Source organism: Schistocerca nitens, chromosome 2 (genome assembly GCF_023898315.1).
Source record: "Schistocerca nitens isolate TAMUIC-IGC-003100 chromosome 2, iqSchNite1.1, whole genome shotgun sequence".
Taxonomy (NCBI): domain Eukaryota; kingdom Metazoa; phylum Arthropoda; class Insecta; order Orthoptera; family Acrididae; genus Schistocerca; species Schistocerca nitens.
This window is the reverse complement of record NC_064615.1, coordinates 477,393,164-477,419,494: the sequence shown is the minus strand read 5'-3', so window position 1 is coordinate 477,419,494 and position 26,331 is coordinate 477,393,164.

Below are 26,331 nucleotides of genomic sequence, written 5' to 3'. Positions count from 1 at the left end.
AAAATTTCAAATCAAAATATATGCACTGCAAGAAACACGATTCAGAGACGAAGACCATTTCAACACGGAGAATTTCCGAATATACATAGGAAAACCATCGAGACAACTGAAAAACCTAAGGCTTTTTGGCACAGGATTTGCAGTACACAGGTCCATCACGGACAGCATAATCGACTTTTCGTCACCAAACGAAAGAATCAGCACCATCACAGTGAAATCAGCCAATAAATCCTACACAATAATCAACGCACATGCACCGACTAATGACTACAACAGGAAAAACCCGGACGAAATTGATGACTCCTGGACGACAATGGAAGAAACTATCAGAAAAATTCCTGCACATAGAGTCAAAATAATACTGGGAGACTTCAACGCTAAACTCGGAAAAGAAAAGATATACAGACATATCACAGGAAAACATACTCCACACAAGGACACCAACAAAAACGGAAAACATCTGATAGACTTTTGCAAAAGCCACGACCTCGCCATTATGTCAACAAAATACAAGAAACCAACAAGAAAACTTACCACATGGAAATTCCCCAGCGGAAAGCAAGAACTACAAATCGACCACGTAATAGTCCAGAAAGACTCACAAAAAGAAATTTTGAACGTAGACACCCGTAAAGGCTACTTCGACTCAGACCACCACCTACTACAGATCAGGATTCGTCTTTTGCCCAATAAAAAACTCCAGAAGAACAAAATTGTTAGACGAGATCCAGAATACGTTACTTTAAACCAGATACAAATATTACACAAAATTAAAATGGAGAAAACGACAGACTGGACACAACTTTCACGAAGAATCCGAGAGGCCATGAAACTAGCACAAGCACCACGCACACGGAAACACCGTTGGTGGAACCACACATGTGACCAAGCTATTGACCAACGAATCAGTGCATGGAAAAAATTTAGTAGCCATAAATCCCAAGAGAATTGGATGAACTTCTTGAAAACACAGAAGCAATCAAGCAAAATCATTCGCAGTGAAAAACGACAGTATGACAAACGGCGACTGACAGAGATCGAATCGGACTTCATGAAGAACAAAATAAGAAACTTCTACAGAACGTTCAGAGAAAATGTGACTGGATATCAGCCATCCAACTTGTGCTTCAGAAGACCGGATGGAACCCTAGAAACCAATACCAAAAAGATTGTGACATTCTGGCCAAGTACTTTGAAAAACTGCTCCCCTATGGAAGAAATGATGACAGAAACGAGCACATACAATCCAGATAGTGAACCTCCAACTCTAGAAGAAGTTAAAGAAATAATCAAGTCACTCAAGAATCGTAGAGCACCAGGAGAAGATGGCATCATCGCGGAAATCTGGAAGTTACAAGACCCAGAACTCACCAAAGACATCCACAGGATCTTGGAAGACCATGAAAATTCCTGACGACTGGAAAATTGCCCTGATACACCCACTACACAAAAAAGGTGACAAGACTGACCCGAACAACTACAGAGGAATATCCCTACTACCGGTCACATACAAGATCCTCTCTAAAGCTTTACTAAACAGACTAGAGTGCCAGACCGACCACTTGATTGGGGAATACCAAGCAGGCTTCCGTAAAGGGCGGTCTTGTGCGGAACAAATTTGGAACCTGAAAATGATTTTACAACACAAACAGAACCTGATCATTACCTTTGTTGACTTCAAAAAGGCGTACGACTCTATCGACCGGAAAACTCTCTTCAAAATTCTAGCAGTATACAAAGTAGACAACAAAACACGGGCTATCATAGAGCAAACCTTAACCAACACGACCTCCAAAGTAAAGTTCTGTGGGGAACTATCAGAGCCCTTTGAAATTCGCACAGGTGTCCGACAAGGCGATGGCCTCTCACCTCTCCTTTTCAATCTGGTGTTAGATAAGGTCATAAAAGAATGGGAAACATCACAACAGGGGATAACCTTAGGAAACCTACAGATTAAATGCCTGGCTTTTGCAGACGATTTGGCGATTGTCACGAAAGGTATAAAGGAAACAAAAGACGCTATTGAAAAACTGCACGAAATCGCTTCCAAAACTGGACTACAGATCTCTTACGAAAAGACACAGTTTATGAGCACAAAGAAACTCTCATCTCTGAACACAAAGTATGGCACGATTTTCAAAACGGCAAACTTCAAATACCTCGGTGAAACACTACAAATGAGTGGACGTAACAGAGACTCAAACGAAGAAAGAAAGACTAAACTGGATAAGGCATACAAAGTAGTGTGGAATCATTACAATAGAAGTCTATCTCACAAAAAGCCAAATTACGCCATTACGACACGGTGGTGCTCCCCGAGGCACTATATGCAGCAGAGACCACAATAATCCTAGGGCATACACGTATCAGACAATTAGAAAAAGTAGAACGGAAAATACTTAGGAAAATATTTGGCGCAACTAACAACAATGGAATATGGATCAAGAAACCTACAGAGGAACTGTACAAACATACGGAGACAATCACAGAAAAGATTAGAAAACGCAGACTACAATTCTATGGACACCTATACAGAATGCCATCACACAGGCTGACCAAACAGATCTTTGACTGGGTAACCACTAGAAACAACAAATGGGTGGCAGAGGTAGAAAACGACCTGAACCAACTCAACATAACAGCAGACACAATAAACGACAGAATAAAATTCAGAAACATCATTAAGAAAAGTAAACTACATGAGACACAATGTGACAAACGAACAGGCATAAAATGGACCGAAGAACGCAAGCAAGATCACAGCCAGAAGATGAAAGAAATATGGGCAACCAAAAAGGCAATCAAGATGAAGCCGAAGACACAAAGCCGACAAGAAGCATGGACAGAGGATCGGAAACAGAAACACAGTGAGCGAATGAGGGAAGTTTGGGCAGCAAGAAAGGCATCAAAGGGAACTGGCCATGTAGTTTAGTGCAAATGCGCTCTTTAAGGGCAAAACACCAATAATATATATATATATATATATATATATATATATATATGTGTGTGTGTGTGTGTGTGTGTGTGTGTGTGTGTGTATGTATGTCTGGCATCTCGCCCTAAGCCACTGAATCGATTTCAACCAAATTTGGTACAAACATGCCTCTCCATTAACAAAGGATGCCGGATTAGTCCACCATTCACATCTGTGGGAAGGGACTGTACATTTGGAGGTGACCACGAGAAAAAGGAAGAATAACCGACGAAGGGATAACACTCTACGAGTCTGAGCATGGAATGTCAGAAGTCTTAAAGCTGTAGGAAAGTTAGAACATCTAAAAAGGGAAATGTAAAGGCTCAGTCTAGATATAGTGGGTGTCAGTAAAATGGAAAGAAGACAAGGATTTCTGGTCAAACGAATATAGGGTGATACCAACGGCAGCAGAGAATGGTATAATGGGAGTACGATTCGTTATGAATAGGAAAGTAGGTCGGAGAGTGAGCTACTTTTAGCACTTCACTGATGAGGGTTGTTCTCATTACATTTGACAACAAACAAACGTACGTTAGTAGCGATAGTCGAGGTATACAAGCCGATGTCGCGAGCGGAAGATGAAGAGAGAGAGAGAGAGAGAGAGAGAGAGAGAGGGAGAGAGAGAGAGAGCGCGCGCGCGCGCGCGTGTGTGTGTGTGTGTATACGAGAATATTGAACAGCTGATTCAGTATATAAAGAGTGATGAAAATATGGTAATCTGGAAAACTGGAACACGGGTGTAGGGGAAGGAGCGAAAGAAAAGGTTACGCAGAATATGTTCTAGACAGTAGAAATGAGACAGGAAAAAGATTATTTGAGTTCTGGAATCAATTGCAGATGGTAACAATGGATACTTTGTTCAAGAATCACAAGACGAGGAAGTATATTTGGAAAAGACCCAGAGACACGGAAAAATTCGAGCTCGATTACATCAAGGTCAGAGACATCGAAATCTGATACTGCATTGAAAGACGTACCCAGCAGAAAATGTAGAACAGATCACAATTTAGTAATGATACTGACTAGACTGAAGTTTAAGCTAGTCATACCGAAGAATCATTGTGACAGGAAGCGGGGTAATGAAGTACTGAGGAATGATGAGATACATTTGAGGTTCACTGCGATAAGGAATATCAAAGTATGAAGTTCAGTTGAAGAGGAGTGGACATCTCTGGAAAGGGCAATCACAGATGACGGACGGTCAGAAATAGGCCCAACGAAGGTACTCCGAAGAAATCTTGCGTAACAGAAGAAATACACAACTGATCAGCGAAGGAGGAAATACAAACACGTACAGGGGAAGACAGGAATACAGCAACATAAATCATTTAAGAATGAAATAAATTGGAAGAGCAGGGCAGCAGAGGTGAAATGGCTGCAGGAAGAATGTTAAAAAATCTAAAAAAAAAAAGAAAGAAAAGCTCGTCGGAAGGATCAACTCAGCACATAGAAAAGCCTAAACAGTCTATAGCAAGGATGGTAACATTAAGGTTACGATGGGAATTCCATGTTGAACGTAGAGGAAAGAGCAGGCAGGTCGAAAGAAAACCATGGAAGGCCTCTTTGAGGGAGAGGTCTTATGACTTGGTAAAAGATGAAACTGAAGTCGACAAGGAAGAGAGGACGATCCAGTATTTGTCAGAATTTAAAAGAGTTCTGGAAGACTTGAGAACAAATATAAAGTATAAGAGATAAATATCATTTCATCGGAATTTCTGAAATCATTTGGGGAAGCAGCAACGACTATTCACGTTGGTGCGTAAAATCTATGAGACACGCAACATACCATCAGACTATCTGAAATATGTCATCCATACAGTTCTGAAGATAGTAAGGACAGATAGGTGCGAGAAGTATCTCACAGTCAGCTTAGCATCTCATGCATCCAAACTGCAGACAAGAATAATACGAGGGGGGACCCAAAAGAAACCAGATTGTTGTCATAAAAAATTTATTGATGAACCTTTTTACAAAATTACTTCAGTCACCTTCAAAATACTCTCCATTACATGCGATACACTCGTCAAGTCAATTTCCCACTGCCGGCCGAAGTGGCCGTGCGGTTAAAGGCGCTGCAGTCTGGAACCGCAAGACCGCTACGGTCGCAGGTTCGAATCCTGCCTCGGGCATGGATGTTTGTGATGTCCTTAGGTTAGTTAGGTTTAACTAGTTCTAAGTTCTAGGGGACTAATGACCTCAGCAGTTGAGTCCCATAGTGCTCAGAGCCAGCCAATTTCCCACTGTTGGAGGCATGTTTGGAACTCTTCAAGTTTGATATTGTCCAGTGCCCTTTGCGAAGCTGTTTTTACCGCCTCCACATCGTCATAACGCTCGCCTTTTAGCGTTTTTTTCATTCGTGGAAAAAGGAAAAAGTAACACGCGGCTAGGTCCGGCGCATACGGAGCGTGGGGAACGACACACCACTTCTGAGATGCCAAATAGTGGGTCACTCGTAAGGCCGTGTGTGCTGGAGCGTTGTCGTGATGCAGAAACCAGCCACCTGATCGCCAAAGTTCCGGGCGTTTCCTCCTCACAGCCTCTCGCAGACGCCTTAAAACATCCAAGTAAAAGTGCTGGTTAACAGTCTGGCCAGGGGGTACGAATTCCCGATGCACAATTCCACGAACATCAGAAAAGACAATGATCATCGTCTTCACATTTGACCTCACTTGCCTTGCTTTTTTTGGTCTGGGAGAGTTGGGAGTCCTCCACTGGCTTGACGTTTGCTTGGTTTCTGGGTCATACCCGTAACACCAACTCTCATCCCCTGTAATGACTTTGACCAAGAAGTTTGGATCACGTCCAATCACTGTTTTCAAGTCCTGACACATATTCATGCGGATGGTTTTTTGCTCGTGTGTGAGAAGGCGTGGAACAAATTTAGTAGCAACACGTCTCATGTGCAAATCCTCACTCAAAATCCGCTGGCACGAGCTCCAACTGATTCCTGTCTCTGCTGAAATATGGTCGATCGTTTGGCGACGATCCTCGTTGATCTTTTGGCGGACCTTTTCAATATTCTCCTCATTTCGTGATGTTGAAGGGCGTCCAGAGCGAGCTTGGTGTTCAACACACATCTCACCACGTTTAAAGCGCCCAACCTGTGTGCGGCTCATAGCATCCTCCTGGAAAGCTTCCTGAAGCATTTGGTGTGTCTCCGTTACAGTTTTTTTAAGCAGGGAACAAAATTTCACACACCCTCTTTGTTCTTTTAAAGTTGCCATAACGACTTCGCAGAGGTAACCCGCCAACAGTCAGAGAAACACAATACCACACGTGCACGTTCAGCTCTACAGTGGCGCCGTCTGCACAGCTGTTTCATGAAGGTCTCTACTATCACCATCTAGCGTGAGAACCCTACACTACGTCTACGAGTGGCAGCGCCCTCGGAGTCCGGTTTCTTTTGGGTCCCCCCTCGTATACAGAGGAATGGTAAAGAAAATTGAGGAGCTGTTAGACGACTACCATTGTGGCTTTAGCAAAAGTTTAAGTCACAAGAGAGGCAGTTTTTAACTTGCGCTTGATAATGGAAGCAAGACTGAAGAGAAATCAAGATACTCTCAAAGAATTTATCTATCTAGGAAAAGCGTTCTGCTGTGTCGTGCGAACAAGACACAACCAGTGCAAAAGCACCACAGGTGCAAAGATGCGATCTGGTGTCAGCGCCATAGAGACTCTCCACCTGCCTGAGTTCCAGCAGCGTCACGGGCGACGCTGAGGATGATATCGACTTCGCCTCGGCCAGTTACCGGCCGAGTACAATCCGCCAATGACCGGACGACAACGGAAAGAGGCCTACTCGGAAGATAAAAGAGCAGCTCTCGCCCACTTGCTTATAGATCATCATCCATGGCTGACTTAGACACGAACGACGTTTAGTGAACTCTTAGAAGTGAGCAGACAGTTGTTGCAAATTGCGTTTGCGACACGAACGACGTTTAGTGAACTCTTAGAAGAGAGCAGACAGTTGTTGCAAATTGCGTTTGCTATGTACTGTGAAGTTTATCTAAGATTATTTGCACTTAGCCACTCACAAGCAGTGATGTTATAGTTCTGGGTGGAGATTTTGATTTGCCAGATATAGACTGGGAGACTCAAACGTTCATAGCGGGTGGCAGGGACAAAGCAACAAGTGAAATTTTTTAAAGGGCTTTATCTGAAAAGTACCTTGAGCAGTTAAACAGAGAACCGACTCGTGGCGATAACATATTCGACCTTCTGGTGACAAACAGACACAAAGTATTTGAAACAGTTAACGTAGAACAGGGAATCAGCGATCATAAAGCGGTTACTGCATCGATGATTTCAGCCGTAAATAGAAATATTAAAGAAGGTAGGAAGATTTTTCTGTTTAGCAAAAGTGACAAAAAGCAGATTTCAGAGTACTTGACAGCTCAACACAAAAGTCTTATCTCAAGTACAGATAGTGTTGAGAATCAGTGGACAAAGTTCAAACCATCGTACAATATGCATTAGATGAGTATGTGCCAAGAAAGACCGAAAGAGATGGAAAAGAGCCACCGTGGTACAACAACCGAGTTAGAAAACTGCTGCGGAAGCAAAGGGAGCTTCACAGCAAACATAGCCAAAGCCTTGCAGACAAACAAAAATTACGTGAAACGAAATGTAGTGTGAGGAGGGCTATGCGAGAGGCGTTCAATGAATTCGAAAGTAAAGTTCTATGTACTGACTTGGCAGAAAATCCTAAGAAATTCTGGTCGTATGTCAAAGCGGTAGGTGGATAGAAAACAAAATGTCCAGACACTGTGTGACCAAAATGGTGCTGAAACAGAGGATGACAGACTAAAGGCCGAAATACTAAATGCCTTTTTCCAAAGCTGTTTTACAGAGGAAGACTACACTGTAGTTCCTTCTCTAGATTGTCGCACAGATGACAAAATGGTAGATATCGAAATAGACGACAGAGGGATAGAGAAACAATTAAAATCGCTCAAAAGAGGAAAGGCCGCTGGACCTGATGGGATACCAGTTCGATTTTGCACAGAGTACGCCAAGGAACTTGCCCCCCTTCTTGCAGCGGTGTACCGTAGGTCTCTAGAAGAGCGTAGCGTTCCAAAGGATTGGAAAAGGGCACAGGTCATCCCCGTTTTCAAGAAGGGACGTCGAACAGATGCGCAGAACTATAGACCTATATCTCTAACGTCTATCAGTTGTAGAATTTTGGAACACGTATTATGTTCGAGTAAAATGACTTTTCTGGAGACTAGAAATCTACTCTGTAGGAATCAGCATGGGTTTCGAAAAAGACCATCGTGTGAAACTCAGCTCGCGCTATTCGTCCACGAGACTCAGAGGGCCATAGACACGGGTTCCCAGGTAGATGCCGTGTTTCTTGACTTCCGCAAGGCGTTCGATACAGTTCCCCACAGTCGTTTAATGAACAAAGTAAGAGCATATGGACTATCAGACCAATTGTGTGATTAGATTGAAGAGTTCCTAGATAACAGAACGCAGCATGTCATTCTCAATGGAGAGGTCTTCCGAAGTAAGAGTGATTTCAGGTGTGCCGCAGGGGAGTGTCGTAGGACCGTTGCTATTCACAATATACATAAATGACCTTGTGGATGACATCGGAAGTTCACTGAGGCTTTTTGCGGATGATGCTGTGGTATATCGAGAGCTTGTAACAATGGAAAATTGTACCGAAATGCAGGAGGATCTGCAGCGAATTGACGCATGGTGCAGGGAATGACAATTGAATCTCAATGTAGTCAAGTGTTATGTGCTGCGAATACATAGTAAGAAAGATCCTTTATCATTTAGCTACAATATAGCAGGTCAGCAACTGGAAGCAGTTAATTCCATAAATTATCTGGGAGTACGCATTAGGAGTGATTTAAAATGGAATGATCATATAAAGCTGATCGTTGGTAAAGCAGATGCCAGACTGAGATTCATTGGAAGAATCCTAAGGAAATGCAATCCGAAAACAATGGAAGTAGGATACAGTACGCTTGTTCGCCCACTGCTTGAATACTGCTCATCAGTGTGGGATCCGTACCAGATATGGTTGGTTGAAGAGGTAGAGAAGATCCAACGGAGAGCAGCACGCTTCGTTACAGGATCATTTAGTAATCGCGAAAGCGTTAAGGAGATGATAGATAAACTCCAGTGGAAGACTCTGCAGGAGAGACACTCAGTAGCTCGGTACGGGCTTTTGTTGAAGTTTCGAGAACATACCTTCACCGAGGAGTCAAGCAGTATATTGCTCCCTCCTACGTATACCTCGCGAAGAGATCATGAGAATAAAATCAGAGAGATTAGAACCCACACAGAGGCATACCGACAATCCTTCTTTCCACGAGCAAAACGAGACTGGAATAGAAGGGAGAACCGATAGAGGTACTCAAGGTACCCTCCGCCACACACCGTCAGGTGGCTTGCGGAGTATGGATGTAGATGTAGATGCGGACTTCGTTACTGTACTAGTCACAAAGATAAGTAAATCTTTTTGACTCATTTGTGTGACTGTGTTGCTAATTTGTTGGAGTGTTGTAGAACCTTCGTTCTCCTATCATGTTATCTGACCCTGGTGTATAGCTGTGTAATAGGCAGTGTGAAATTATCTTAGCGGTGTACTGCAACAGAAGCCGTTTCACGAACTCAGAAACTCGCCCTACCGTAACAACAGTCACAACTCGGCTTCCACAGCAGTAATGACGAGGGCCGTACAAAACTGGCGACGAGGTTTTACAAAACTTCGACAATGTGAAATGGGAGTAAGATGTTCGAAATTCCAGAAGTGCTCAGATTAAAATAGGGTGTAAAACATGGATCCAGTTCTTTGCCCCTTCTGTTGAAACTATACATCGAAGAAGCAATAACGAAAATTAAAGAAAAGTTGAAGAGTGGGATTAAAATTCAAGGTGAAAGGATACACAGTGATAATATTCGTTGGTGACATTGTTATCGTCATTGAAAGTGAAGAACTATGGGATCTGTTTAATGGAATGAACACTCTAATGAGTGCAGAATATGGATTGACAGTAAACGGGAAAAAGATAAAAGTAATGAGAAGTAACAGAAATGAGAATAGTGGGAAACTTAATATTAAAATTGGTGGTCAGGAAGTAGATGAAGTTGAGGAATGCCGTTATCTTGGAAGCAAAATAACCGATGATGTTCGAAGCAAGGGGGATATAATAAGCCGAACAGCACAGGCAAATAGGGCGTTCCTGGCGAACGGAAGTCTACTGGCATCAGACATAGGACTTAATCTCAGGAAGAGATTTCTAAGATCTTAAGTTTGGAGCACAGCATTCTATGGCAGCGAATCATGGACAGTGGGAAAACTAGAACTGAAGAAGCAATCGAAGCGTTTGAGATGTGATGTTACAGCAGAATGTGGAAAAAGAGTGGACTGATAAGATAAGGGATGAGGAGGTGCTCTGCAGAATAAACAGAAAAGGAAGCATATGGAAACCACTGACAAGAAGAAGGCACAGGATGATAGGACATGTGTTAAGGCAGCAGGGAATAACATCAGTGGTACTAGAGGGATCTGTAGATGATAAAACCTGTAGAGGAAGACAGATACTGGAAAACATCCGGCAAATACTTGAGGAAATAGGGTGCAAATGCTACTCTGAAATGAAGAGGCTCGCAAAGGAGAGAGAGGAATTCGTGGCCTTTAACATGATAAGCAATGAAATATTGGGCACTGGCTATAGTTATAGCAGTTTTTTTTAGAATGAGAGTTTCACTCTGCAGCGGAGTGTGCGCTGGTATGAAAGTTCCTGGCAGATTAATACTGGAGAGCTTCTGTAAAGTTTGAAAGGTAGGAGACGAGGTACTGGTAGAATTAAAGGTGTGAGGACGGGGCTTTTTCGCGTCTCTCGTAATTGTTTCATTATAACTCTTTTCTATTATTATTATGATTATTTGCGTTATTATTATTTTTGTAACAACGCATATATGAAAAGAGCCGCGAAATATCTGTTAGTAATGCTGTGCTTTGAATTTCTTTATCATCATTACCTTTTTAACAAAACAAAATATATATATATTGAGATCTTATTGTTCTGTATCTGGCCTACAATTAAAGGAACGTTTTTTCATGACTGTAACTCATTCTAAAAATCAACTTATCCTTCCTACTTTATAGTTATTGAAAATGGAAATTACTTTGTTATGAATACTGATGTTACAGTTCGTATGATCGTTCAACAACAAAATTTTGCAGTGGATTTTGTTTCTCGGTAAAACACCATTCAATACCACGACTAGCACAAGAACATGAGACTCTTATTGAAAAATTACGTTTTCACTATAAAGTTTGCCCGACCAGAACGGAGCACAGCAAGATTCCTATTAGATTTTGACGGTACATTAACTTATTTGTACTGTGAGTTATATGGTATCAGCAGCCCGCGTCAACCTGCAACACATCATAAAATCTGCTGATCTGCACTGCAAGTCTGGAAGCTAAAAGAAATAATATTATTTTACTATTACTTTACCGCTTCCTTGCGGTATGATAGACTATATTGGAAGTCGTTTGAATACGCCGCGGCAGCGGCTCTTTCGTTCGCCACGCAGCTCAGCACCACAGATAATATTTATATAACTGAAAAATGTCTCAACAGGATGGGATAATAGGCAAGCAAGCTTTAACAATTAATAATGCAAGTTTTCATTTAAATAACTCTATTAAAACATTTAAATATTTCAATTGTTACACACCTTTATGAATTCACACGTAATGGCGTACATCTCTTAATCTCGACAAAAGAATGCTACACTAGCGTTCGCTACTACGACACAGGATATCTTACTCGCTCGACTCCCAGATTAAGAAGACAAAGAAATTAATGTTTGTCACGTATTATATACTAGTTACCTATTTTAATCTTTGTTGGACATTTATCGTCTGTGGCGGTTTCATTACTCGCCGACGCAGATGTTCTCAAAAATAAATAATAATAAAAAAAATACATAATTTCATACAATAACACACTATGATACATATAATTTTCTCATTGCTACATAATATGTTGTTTTTGTTTCTTACTAGACGTTACAGCTTGGGTAGCTCAGTTGGTAGAGCAAAGGTCCCGGATTCGAGTCTCAGTCCGGCACACAGTTTTAATTTGCCAGGAAGTTTCAGATTTTCTTTTACTCAAGTACCCCCCAAGTATGAAACAAAAAAATGCTCCCATAGAAGTTGAGATGCGGACTAAAAGTCTTTTCGACATCTGATATCTAGGCTTCCCTGCATTAGCGGCGCATTGTACAGGTACTATTAGCATATGTTGCAGAGGCTACATGTGCTGATGGGCACGGCTGAGCAGAGAGAGTAGGGAGGAGGAGATCAACAGATAGAGTGGCGAGGAGATAGACATAGGAGGATGAGGATGAGATGGTCGGATAGAGGGGGAAATAAGAAGTGCAGTGATAGGGGTGACGGAAACAGATTGCTGAGAACTGGGGAGTAGGACATACACACAGAGATGGTAAGTGTGGGGGGAAACGGACAGAGAAACGGGTGTGGAGGAGATGGACAAACACGTGGAACACGTATTAAATGAACCTTGGATATATGCACCGCGGCAGCAATACACCACAACAGTCGATAAAGCGTAAGGGAAGTGTACACATTTCGGATCGCTTTGGACATCTTTCATCTGCGAAGTGCTATCGGCTACAAAATCAAAATTAAATCCGTCAACATTGAATCAGGAATACCGAAGTGTTTCCATAGAAACGGCAGCACAGCACCAGCAACACTGAGGCGTTTCCATGGGGACGTTGACAGATTCTCCTCACCTGATGTCGTGAGACAGCTGCATGAGACAGCGCCGCTCTGCACACTGCATCTGCCCGTATTCATCTTACGCAGCCACGACAAGAGGATTACGCCAGAGGTAGTAACAAATGGATAACTTTTGCTTATGTGGTCGAACACAGCATTCCTGCAACGAACACTAACGTCGTTCATTCCTCACAGCTATGCACGCTGTACGGCCAGACACAAGCGACAACACATACAAACCATGTGGCGAAGCGTGGCATTTTTTGTAGAGTAGGCCGACAATTACGAATTTCGAAAAAAGAAAAAATCTTAAAACAAATCTTGTAACAACAGAAACACTGAAAAAGTAACTTAGTTACACGTTTCTACTAAGATTGAAGCTATAACAGAAATTGTTATACATAAATGCGTTAAAATATTAAACAGCTATACATTATTAAAAATGTAACACATAGCAATGCACCGTTACATCTTTTTATAAAGCTATTATATCTTTCTGTCCTTTTTCCGTGCGTTAATATCGATGACACGAGGCATGAAATCCTGCAGATTGCTTGAAGATTTTATAGTTCCCTTTTCTGTACCCAAAATCACCATATTTGACAGTCTACCATTTACCATTGTGTTGCGAAGGTAAGCTGGTGCAAGAATTAACGGCAGTAATTTCACAAATTCAGAGAACACTTTTTTAATCCATTGTTTATAACGGGAAGTCCTGAGGCTCTGGACGTTTATCCTCACTGCTGTAAATAAACGTAAGTCCTCTTTTCAATTTTTCATTGTCAATAAAGGATATATTTTAAGCAGTTTTCCAACTTTACGAATAGGGAAATTGTTTGACCTAGTATAACCTGAGGACTTTTTCTCATTTAGAAGATCTGTAAAATCTCTCTCATGGAAGTCCTGCAATCTAGTTTCGATGTTTACTACTACTGTGTCAATTATTTAGAATACTAATGTTCTCATTTTCTGAATACTTACTTCCGTTTCGTTATAATTAATTTAATGCAGTTTTTAATTTCAAGTTTACAGCGTCTTATGTTCACAGTTTTACTTCGCAAGATTTCAAACAAGATACTAATACGCTGGAAAATCGAATTGTACAACAGCAGTAGAAAAAGAAAAGCCTAGTCATCCAGTATATTCTTTAGCTTAATTGCTTGATGTAAAGAATCATCATTCCACCCTTCAGCGTCTGTCACATCATTATGGTTTGTACAGCGCATGCATGAAAATAACTTGTTTCACAAGGAACTGGTAGTTTAAATTACCTTTCCCTCAGAAGTTCACTTCTTTTACTGGAATGGCTAGAAATGCGTGAAATCCTGGTAGATTTGCACACAAAAATTTTTAACTGTGTAATTTTTTTTACAAGCACAGAGGAAGGCTAGGTTCAACTGATGTGCGTAGCAGTGGATAGAGAGAGCTTGAGGATACGCTTGGTTTTCGATAGCGTGGACACCATAATTTTTCCGTGCCACTGCGCTGGAGCCGTGGTATGTTTGCGATACTAATATATTTTTATCAATATTCTAATTGCTAAGCACTTGCAACAAAACAGTGGCTATGCCTTGTGCACTCCGGTTTTTAGATACGTCATAAACCCCAAAGAATGTCTCTTGTATTTTTCCTGATTCATTATCTGCAAAACGAAAAATTACATTCACTTCATTTCTAGTTCAGTCGTCCATTGTTTCGTCGACTTGTACTGATATCAAAGAACTAGTTTAAACTTCGCTCTAAATTTGTTCTAAAGGACTATTTTTAACTCCACTTGCAATTTTTTTAACAACATGCATAATAAAAGCTGTTAAATAATTGTGTGTGTCAGAGGAAGTGCCTTTAAATACTCCATCGGATGCTAAATGAACTGTCATGTACGGTTATTCTCCTGCCAAGAAATCCAAAAGTTCCAAAAATTTCCTTTATTTACTGACACCTCAGGTTCGTCATGACTTCGAAGAGCTAAATCTTGTTATGCTAAAAAGCAGCTTGTCGAAATAAGTCTCTTCATTATTTTTCTGTTTCGATCATCCTTCTCGTTGTGTTTCAAAGCCTCCACGCGTGTTGCTTTTGAAAGAGTATGGTCATTTCTTACTATGCCTAGATGATGGTATTTAACATGCTGTGATTTGTGAAATGGAACATTTATGCTATTTAGCTTTCGAAATGAAATTCTGAAGACACTCTTCGCTTGCTCTCCACTTATGCCATTCGAAACCGTCATTACCCATTCCAAATAACACACAGTAAAAACAAATCAGTTTGTTCCCTACAAAGCTGCCACTTAACCACGGTTTTGATTTGTACCGTTGTGTTCAGAAACGCCTTACAAATTTTCTGTAACGTTTTTTAATAGGGAGACTTGGCGTCGGCTTTCGTTCTTTCACCAGGAGTTTATCTTCCAAAGAAAGACGACAAAAGAATGCAGGATTTTCAGTTAAAAAATTCAGTGTGTCTTGTAATAAAATAAAGGCATCCATGGGAGTTTGACGCAGTAAGCAACACCTTGCTTCACAAGGTAATGATTTGAATATTAGATAACCTAAAGTTTTCCTTCGACAACACAATGCCGGGACAATTGACGATGACACCCAGTACATAACAGGGCACACAGAAATATACTTCACTAATTAGTTAATCACTACCACTGCTTATTACAGTTTAATTACTTAATTCATGCTCGAGTTTTCACCATAAGAATGTCTATGTTGATCTGAAGACCTACAGACACGCTACAGAACTACAAACGTTCGAAATAACTAACACTAAGGTATTTATACCAAATAAGGCCCACCAAACCACCTAACGATTAGGAATTTTGTATTCAGTATGTGTAAGTGGTAAGATTTCGAGATCGTACGTACAAAATCCTACAACTATACTCAGTTCAAAAATAAATGAACATTGAAAGTTTATTTAATTAATATCATCAATTTAAAGGAAATGTTTATCTTTTGCAAGTGGGCCTTGTTAAGAGACCTTGTTTCTAATATGGCTCGTAGCCACAGCTTGTTCATATTAATACTCTGGGGCATGTAAATGGCAGGAAAACTGTTTGAATACACTGCAAGTGTTGTAATGTAATTTTATTTTGGAAATAAAATCATTTTTTACAGGTGGGGCACAGGAAGTTTCGCACTTTGTCTTTAGGTGTCAACCCTACACAATCTTCATGCACATATTTCATACATTTTTTGCAAAGTTTCATGTCGATCCTGTCTTCACAGCACACGTGACAAAAGCAGCCAACCTCTTGCAAAACTTTCTTAGAGGCAGAGCTGCTGCTTGCTTTGTTTTTGCATTTTTTCTTCTGAATATTCCTTACTAACAGTGACATTTTTTTGCGAGATGAATCTTCCTTAGACCCAGTGCTTTCGTTGGTACCATTTTTCTTTTGATTCTGTGTGAACAGTGCCTTACATACGATTTGCGCCATGTAATTTAATGTCTTTTTCCGTGGTGTTTGGTTTTTTTCTTCAGCTTTGGGGTTTGCAAAATTTCCTTGAAAGAGCAATCGATATTTTCAGCTGCATCACTATTATCAAGACTAAAGTCACTTGAATTATCCTTTACTGAATATACCTCGCTTTCTGATGAACTGGAATCAATGGACTGGCGTCTCTTTTTTCAGGAAGCCTTTGAGACTAATAGAGTCTCTGGCAGTTTCCCTGTTTCAGGGGCAATTGTCATGTCCTCTTTTGGGCCAGGACGCTCTGATAGACGATGGGGAGCAAATACAGTGTCTGGAATATCTTCTGAGTCAAAAGGAAAAATCCCTGTTGCACGTAATCCAGACATGACATTTACGGGGGATGCTGCTTTTGGCCACACCTTACTGAAGATTTTCCAAACACACGTCTATTAATTGCTCTGTTTTCTTCCCTGTCATGTATAGACCAGTACAGTTGAACTTCGTCAGCCCAGTAAGACTTAAACAGCTTGAATAGTGATTTGCCGCGCGGGATTAGCTGAGCGGTCTATGGCGCTGCAGTCATGGACTGTGCGGCTAGTCCCGGCGGAGGTTCGAGTCCTCTCTCGGGCATGGGTGTGTGTGTTTGTCCTTAGGATAATTTAGGTTAAGTAGTGTGTAAGCTTAGGGACTGATGACCTTAGTAGTTAAGTCCCATAAGATTTCGCACACATTTGAATTTTTTTTTTTTTTTTTTTTTTTTTGAATAGTGATTTATCCATGGGTTGCAGCTCATGTGCTGTGTTGCTGGGAAAGCAGTAAAGTCTGATATTGTGCTCTTCAGCAACGTCGCAAATTTCAGGGTCGAAGTGTGACGATGTTCCACCAAATATCAAAATAAATCTTTTGTGGGCTTGTATTTGGCAAAATGATGTATCCATTTGATGAATGTCGCTGTATTAATTGAGCCCCTATCTGCCATTTCTACTGCTGTCCCAAGTGGCTCAAATGGTTCAAATGGCTCTAAGCACTATGGGACTTAACATCTGAGGACATCAGTCCCCTAGACTTAGAACTACTTAAACCTAACTAACCTAAGGACATCACACACATCCATGCCCGAGGAAGGATTCGAACCTGCGACCGTAGCAGCAGCGCGGTTCCGGACAGAAGCGCCTAGAACCGCTCGGCCACAGCAGCCGGCTCCCAACTGGCAAATAGTCTTCCCATTCTAGCTTGCGTCGCTTTCGGTTGAAACGTATCATAGGAGGAGAAACCTGTCCAATTGTATTCCCACATGAGACAATGGTAAAATTTTCCCCATGTTCTGGGACAACAAAGTGCCAGCGTTTCTCACTTTTGTTCGCTAAAACTTCAGGAGACTTGTGGAGTGAGAGGCGACATCCCTCTTCGTCAGTATTGTAGATAAGGTGGGGTTTGTCAGATAACTCCAATTCGGACAAGACCGTTTTCAGTTTCTGAAAATGATTATTTACAATAATCTTGTTTAGCTTTTCAGCTCTTCCTGGATTCAAGTGTTGTGCCTTGCTTCTTGCAGTGTCTGGGTGTCTTTGTAGGAAGAGCTTGGGCCACTTGCGTCCAGCCAATCTCTTCGTCTCATTAAAAGGATTCTGCACACTATTCTTTTCACAATATACATACACACATTTTCTGAGAAATGTTTCTGTAATTGCATACTCAACTTCAGCGCGTCGAAAAGTTCTTTGGCAAAGTTCTCCTTCCTGAGCTTTGTCCAAACAAGTTTCTTGTCCCAAACTTTTGTTTGTTAGTCCGGAACTAATGTGGTTGCATAACGTATGCCGAGGAATCCTGTATATTTTCGAATCGGCTCTGACACGCATCCCTTCAGCAACAGCTTCCATAGCTCGTTTTAAAGTGTCTGCATCCCATGTTATTCTTTTTTCCTGTGGCTCCATCTAAAAACAAACATTTTCAGAGTGCCTGACGTTCCTGAATTAGGGCTGTAAACCTGTGACTACATATTTTTTAAAATTACTGATCTAAATACAGAACGGCCTGTCACAAAGATTACCAAAAAGGAATTTAAAATGTTTTCTTTTGACATTTCTTGCAATGCCCAACTAATAGCTCAGTAAAAATGTGTAAAATAATTTAGATTTAATTTAGAGATAGTAAATATGTGTTCCGTGAGGTTTCCCAGGATACACTAAAATTAAATATGCATCGTCGTTAAGCACTGCTTTATGCGTTTATTCTTTAAAATAAACTTATTGTTAGGAGGATAATACCACTATCTTAGTGCAGCACAATTTTCTGTTCATAAATACATATTTACTAGTAAAAATGCTTCATAACCGGAACGATTGCATTAGATAAAACGTACCGTGAAAATAAGAAGCACCCCTTCTTTGTTAACGCCGTAACACAACGGAAAGTAAAATGGCCGGCACGAAAGCAGGTGCGGAAATAGTTGTTGCCTTGGTCTCTAGATGTCATAAGCTATCACTTCCGAAGACATTTAGCGCTGTTTTCTAACCTTCTTTGTTAGAAAATGAGAGTGGGCCTTATTAGGAACCAGGCCTTATTTGATACATGTACCTAACTAAATTTTAATCTGAGGAACAATGAAAATACATAAGCTATTTCCTGTCATCTTGCAACAACATCCAATGATGCATTCATATTAATGTTCAACGAACTGTGAATATCTTCTTGTTCTTTGTGTTTTAAATAACCACTCGAATTAAGATTTAATGGTTTCTCATTCTGCCTGGCTTGCTGCTAACGTGATATACGATGAGAAGTAGTGCTGCCTGTTAGGGAACTGCTGAAAGATTTATCATTACACAGGCGTTATATCCACCGCTTCGCCACTGCAGAATCTAGCCAGCGACATAGCTGCAGCACTACTAGGCGTTATCAGTCACGCGCACAAATTCGCGACACTTAATTGCAATAAGCAGGCACCCATGGGAGCGGCACAAACCCACTTTAACTCTTTGGTTTCATATAATGCCAACATGACTACACGAGTACATACGTGGTAACAACGTATAGCCGGCCGGAGTGGCCGTGCGGTTCTAAGCGCTACAGTCTGGAGCCGAGCGACCGCAGGTTCGCAGGTTCGAATCCTACCTCGGGCATGGATGTGTGTGATGTCCTTAGGTTAGTTCTAAGTTATAGGCGACTGATGACCTCAGAAGTTAAGTCGCATAGTGCTCAGAACCATTTGAACCATTTGAACAACGTATGGCTGCCTTCCGATTGTTATTGCAACAAATCATTTCTGGTATCATTACACAGCAACCGAGGAAGTGCACTCACGGTCCAAGAAACATAAACAAAACCGCAGACGAGAAAGTACCTACGAAATGAACACAACGTATATACGCAATGCACCACAGTGAATGGCGAATAGTTCGTAATTTCTACGCTACGGCTTCGATTACATGGAAGTGAGATTTTCTCGATATGGGACTGCGAAAACATTATTTCATTGTCAATCACAGAGTGGAATAAATAAACACTTCACATCTCCTGCGCTGAGAGACGGAGGAGAAAAGTGTGGACATAGAGAGGTTTGGGGAGGGCGAAGGAGTAGATTTGTGCAATATATGTGTTAAACTCGTGCGCGAACGAAGCCGCAGGGCTAGTACGCTAGTAAATACGAAAAAGCAATTTACAGTCAAAACAAAGGACAGTTAGTTAATAATAAACCAAATCAAAACATGTTGATAAAATATCCGTTTCAGACTTCGTTGAAATCTGAAGTAGAAAGTAGGGAAACAATCAACTACATGTAGAACGTTTGTTAGAAAGACTGTTTAGACACCGCAAAGGATGGACTATAAGTAATAAGCAGAAAAATTAAAGCTAACGATGTCTAAAGTGCATCCGAAAGCGGATGGATATGAGCAAGAGGGACCGGCGGTATTAGACTAAGATTAATTATTAAACTTTCTACAGTTTGCTTCATTCAGACACACTACTCGTAAAGTTATAACAAGAGAGTAGAAATTCGGTACTATGAAAATAGCCCAATATGATTATAGCAGAGCTCACAGTCATTTGATTGGTATCGCAAGCTATATTTATACGCACATTACCGACAACAATCACGTAAGTTAATAATACGAATACGACTTATTTTGATTTAATACTTTCGGATAATGCCACAGAATATTGTGGAACTGGGTACTGTTACATTATCATTAAAGAGGAGAATACATGGAAACTTACAAGAGTAAATACAATGGCAGCTCTTGCATAAGAAAAAGGGATTCGTGAAACCTACAAAAATCATCACAGTTGTGTCTTGTCGAAGATCTTCCAGAAAATACTAAGACATCCTACGTAAAGCCATTGAACGGATTCCAGATTTCGAAGTAATTTCTCGAAAAGGTGTCTGATGTTGTCATGGAAGACAATTGACAACAAGCTGAATTATTAAATTTCACATTTAATCATACATTAACCAATGCGAATACTATTGGAGCAATGATGCTTGACCGCCGCACGTATTCACTAATTTTGTAATTTTCACTACAGCTGACACGTTCGTCTCATGAGAATCAGCGACTGTATTGGTATCTATAATGGATGTCATTTATTCATCAGTCTCGGTTCCACATTTGTAATTGCGTGGCATGTTTCGATCTCTCTGGATCATCTTCTGACCTAATTAGTTACGTCAGCAACGCATATTGTCTTGTGTCAGAACCATATATTGGGGTACAGTGATACGTGGTTATAACACGGACTAGACGGGTTGCCGACGCAGCTACATAGATCTGAAGATGATCCAGAGAGATCAAAACACGTCATGTAACTAAAAATGTGCAAATGAGACTGAAGAATGAACGACTATTGTTTTAATTTTGTGATATTGAAATAAGCCCTTTCAGTATTGTAAAATATGTGAAATTACTGAAAGCGAAAAAGGTACCGGGTCCTTATTAGTTTTTATAATATTAGTTATTTCTCACCATAAACCTATAGCTTAGATCACATCACATGAGGTAGTCACTTCTACACCAAAAAACGAATCTCCTAATGATTTACCAGACTGTAGTTCATCAGTTGTATCACTTCCACATGGATGGTTAACTTTACAACGAGATGGTGAAATATAGAAACAGGGTGTTACTTTTCCTTGAAAACAGAGTAAAAGCTGTTTGCTTTTTTTTTCATTGTGGTTCAGTTAACGTCTGAAACTACTCAATTGTACCTGGCTTCATAGATAATAATTATGACACACATAAAAAAATAAGGTTCCTGAGCCCAGGTGGATCTTCCACCTCCATTAATCACTTGCAAGCACTATTGAAAGTATTTTGTGATGTCCCTGTGTCCTTTAATTACTTACTAGACGGGTAAACTAATAAATAACTGCCCTCATGGGGAACTCTTGCCTCACCCCATTTTGGTGGTCTTAGTATTTGTAGCATGCATATATTAGGATTATGCCACGTTCAGTGTACTGTCCTAGATCGGAAGGACGGTAACGATTGGATTTCCGTCACATCTAGTTTTATTAATACAAGGTTGTCTGGCTTGTGCGCGTCGAGTGTAACGCAGCGGCAGCGCCATCGGTTGCATCGCTGGATTGACGTTTCCCCGACAGCAAAATTTCATGTGCCGCTTCGATGAATAACCTGCGCCGCAACTGTTGTAGTTGTTGTCACTGTTATTATTGTTTGTCGTAGATGTGAATATCAAAAGCCAACGGCGTTGTTGCAGTGGTAACACAGGCGCCTGTCAGATCACCGAAGTACTTTCAAATAACTCGGTACACTTGAGAACACTTTGAACTCAATCTCACTGTATTTTCATATCACGTAACAATTTTCATGTACTGAAACATTTCCCGTAAGCTCGACACCTTCAGGTCGGACAGAAGCTATTACATCTACATCTACATGATTAATCTGCAATTCACATTTAAGTGCTTGGCAGAGGGTTCACCGAACCACAATCATACTATCTCTCTACCATTCCACTCCCGAACAGCGCGCGGGAAAAACGAATACCTAAACCTTTCTGTTCGAGCTCTGATTTCTCTTATTTTATTTTGATGATCATGCCTACCTATGTAGGTTGGGCTCAACAAAATATTTTCGCATTCGGAAGAGAAAGTTGGTGACTGAAATTTCGTAAATAGATCTCGCCGCGACGAAAAACGTCTTTGCTGTAATGACTTCCATCCCAATTCGCGTATCATATCTGTCACACTCTCTCCCCTACTACGTGATAATACAAAACGAGCTGCCCTTTTTTTGCACTCTTTCGATGTCCTCCGTCAATCCCACCTGGTAAGGATCCCACACCGCGCAGCAATATTCTAACAGAGGACGAACGAGTGTAGTGTAAGCTGTCTCTTTAGTGGACTTGTTGCATCTTCTAAGTGTCCTGCCAATGAAACGCAGTCTTTGGCTCGCCTTCCCCACAATATTATCTATGTGGCCTTTCCAACTGAAGTTGTTCGTAATTTTAACACCCAGGTACTTAGTTGAATTGACAGCCTTGAGAATTGTACTATTTATCGAGTAATCGAACTCCAACGGATTTCTGTTGGAACTCATGTGGATCACCTCACAATCATCTTTCTATAAATACAGTCTATAAATCTCTCCAAGTTTAGCAAGACAACTGTCCAGACTGTACGACAGTAAGTGAGAGAATGACTGAATAAATGTCTCTTCTTTTCTGTCAACACGCTTCAGATGTTCGCAACAATAATGTTTAGCGTCGCACAGAGTACGAAGCGTTTATTCCTTGAGCGGACCGTGTACCTTCTTAGGCGGGCTCGGCGACTACTTGCTCGCGCCGATCATCTGTCCGCTACACGTCCTTCCTGCCCACACATATCTGTGGTGCAGTGGACACTTTTCTACTTTAGCACACTTATCCCTAAAATAACGTGTCTTCGAGACGGTGGAATTACGAGTGTCTCTAGAATTTACCCCGAAATTGTCGAGACAGTACAGGGCTGAGGATGACAAGGCGGCCGATCGGTACCGTCAGGCCTTCAAGACCTGTTCGGACAGTGTCTGTTTGTTTTGTGAATATCAGAAACGCTTGTGTTTTCAGGAAACACTGGACTGTGACAGACATTACTAGGCCCAACTGCATGGGATGCACCATCCCTTACCCGTTCCCAAACAGCATTCTCTTTTCATATTATCTGTTTGAGCGCTAAACTAAGATTGTACACTGTCCTTCCATTGAGGTAACTTTTACGTCTGTGTCTCCTGTATTTGTCCTAAAACGCTCTTCATTGTCTGTAGTGAGGTGCTTTGCTTTTCATACAATTCAGTAATGATTTGTTGTATCGACGCTTTTAACTCTGACTCTAAACTTTCTGTGACCTTATCATCTTTCTCTCTTACAAATTCATCTAGCTTGTTTTTGTGTTACTACCTGCTGAAAGGTTGACTCTGAAGCGATTTGTTATAATTGTAGAGTATTTAAGTTCTCAGTCAATCCTTCTACCAATTCAGGGGAACCCTTAACAGCTTTTCGCAAACCTGAAATTTCAGTTGTTATGCTCTCTACAGTGATCAGTAAAATTGCGTTTATGGGTCTGGTAACTTAGATTTTTAATTAGTTTTTAATTACGCAGTTCGATTTTTGACCTGTTCACTAATTTATGGGGCCTGACTTCATAATAGTAAAATCAACTTATTGATATCATTATCCATACTCTCTTGTTTTTGATTAATGTTTCGCTGTTCATTCGCCATAGCACCTACTTTACTTGTCAGGCTGCTTACCCATACGCTCTAGTTTTTGTAGTATTTGCGTAACAGGATTGGGTGTCGTAAAAATAGGCTAAGCAGTAGCTCCGCTCGCCCTAGGTGCATTTGCCCCACTTCCTGAAGCGAAAAGTCATCTATATTTCCACTGGTGAATCCACCCTCGGCTACTTTATCTGATACATTTTCTGCATTTAACGAATCCATCATAGGATGCTGACTTCTCGTCTTAAACATATTAATGTACAAGAACAATTTGTCGAGGCGATTACTAATTATGTTATTATGAACACATGAACAAGTCACAGATGGTAGTATTAATGTGCAGCACGACGTTACTGACGAAACATTTCTCTGAAAACAAAATTGTACATCACTACTGCAAACTGGGCGTGCCCAACCATAATCATCTTTTGGCTTTCTTACGAAATGTAGAAAAATTATATAGTAATTAAAAATTTTGTAAACAACAAAACGCCTACTAAAAGACTCTAATATACGGGTACTATCGGTAATGAAGGAGACACAGCCATTTATTATGGAAAGAATGAAACAATATCTTACCTTGTTTCCCTGTAGACGACAATATTGTAATTATAACAACTTTCTTCTGTATTTTACCAGTTTTAATGTTTCTAATGTATTTTACAGATTTAATTATCTCTTCACCATTGTCATGTTTTCCTCTTTCATCACCATTAATCTGGACTCTGCATTCTCTCTTCTGGCCGTCTTCCAGAAGTGTCGTCGGCACATGACCTCTTGTATCAGAATGACGTCTCAGTGGCCAAATTTGATGGGTCGGCCGGTGGACGTTTAACTTCGTGGAAGTTCCTCAGTTCCAACAGGTATACTTTCATTCAACGTCTCGAAACCCTGTCTCTGCAGAAATTCTCTTAGGTTCGTTTTCGACGTAGACTCTCGTCCTGCTGGAATCGTTACGAGTTTCTCTCCAGTCAGGAAACTGGAAGGGGTCAGTGCATCTGCATCGTTTCCTTGTGTGATGGGCCTTGAGTTCATACTGGCTTCATTACAAATCAAGGTGGTATTCAGTTGTTCCCCACTGAGCGTTGAGATCTCCAGTACCTTCCGCAGATAACGTTTCATAGTGCCCACCATTGTTTCCCACCATCCCTCCCACCAAGCCGCTTGTGAGGTAATGAATTTCCATGTAACACCGTGGTGGGCCAGGAATTGGTAAGTCTTTGTGGTGGCTAACGCTTTCCAAAGCTGTGCTAGCTCCATATTGGCGGCGTAGAATGCTTTCGCGTTTTCTGTGTAAATCGTATGGGGTAGTCCACGTATTTTTGCGAATCGCGGGAGAGGCATGAGAAACTTTTTTGTCGACAATTCTGTATAGAGTTCGAGGTGCATGGCTCGTGTGGTAGCACATGTCGAAAGACCGATATGTGCCACGAGTACGTCTTTCCTACTTAGTGAATAATTGTTCATCAAAGTCTATTCTCTTTACATTAGATGATTTAGCAAGCACAGCTCGTTCAAATGGCAGCGGTGCTTCAATTTGTTGCCCTCTTGGGTTCTTCAAGACCTTACACGCGAAGCAAGGGTACAGAACTCTTTTGATTTCCTGACGTGCTCTGAGGATCCAAAATTAAGTCCGAGTTCTTACAGAACGAACGCCAAAGTGATGGAAGGGGGCGCGTGTCTCTCGAATAACTGTGTGAAATGGTGACAACCGTCAAGGAGCACTCGATGTTTTTGTCTTGTCGAGGCTAGTGCATTGCAGTCTATCTTCTGTAAGTATCAGCCCGTCTTCCATAAAAAGGTTGTACCATGCGATCTTTGACTCTTTTTGCAGTGGTAAGCTATTTCGAAGCGCGTATATTTCTCCGGCGAAGGATTCTCTATGGACTACTCATTTGGGCAGCTGATAATTCAGTGGCTGCAATCTCTCTCGAAGATTTCTCCTTCTGACGATACTGTGTAGAAAATGGAGGGTAGTCGATGCTGTAGTTAGGCGGATTCCTGTTACTGCCCCTAAAATTTCGAATCGTGGCAAGGTCACCTTCCTAACAGCAGCAAGTCTGTTCTTGCTACTGACTAAAAGAGTTAGAGCGTTATTCTTTTAAGATCGTACGAACGAACAGAACTGCTGTATATACCTTTTCGGATGCGTCACAGAATACGTGCACCTGAGTGTCTCTTTCACGAGCTAGGGCCGCGGCAAGAGTGGCCTCTGCTAGCATATCTGTCAGGCGTGAAGATTGTGGCAATGCGCTTCAGGGTTCGGCCGGCTGTATGGGCAATTGCTCCATACGTGGTGTACGCGTCACGGGGGGTAGTTATAATTCACGTCCAGTCGTATCCACTCCTCCGGGCCACTTTTATTTGCCCCAACTTGTAAATGGTGATCGCCAAATTATCACTTTCTACTGCGATCGCAAAGTCGTCCATGTACGTACTCCTCTTTAAAAGA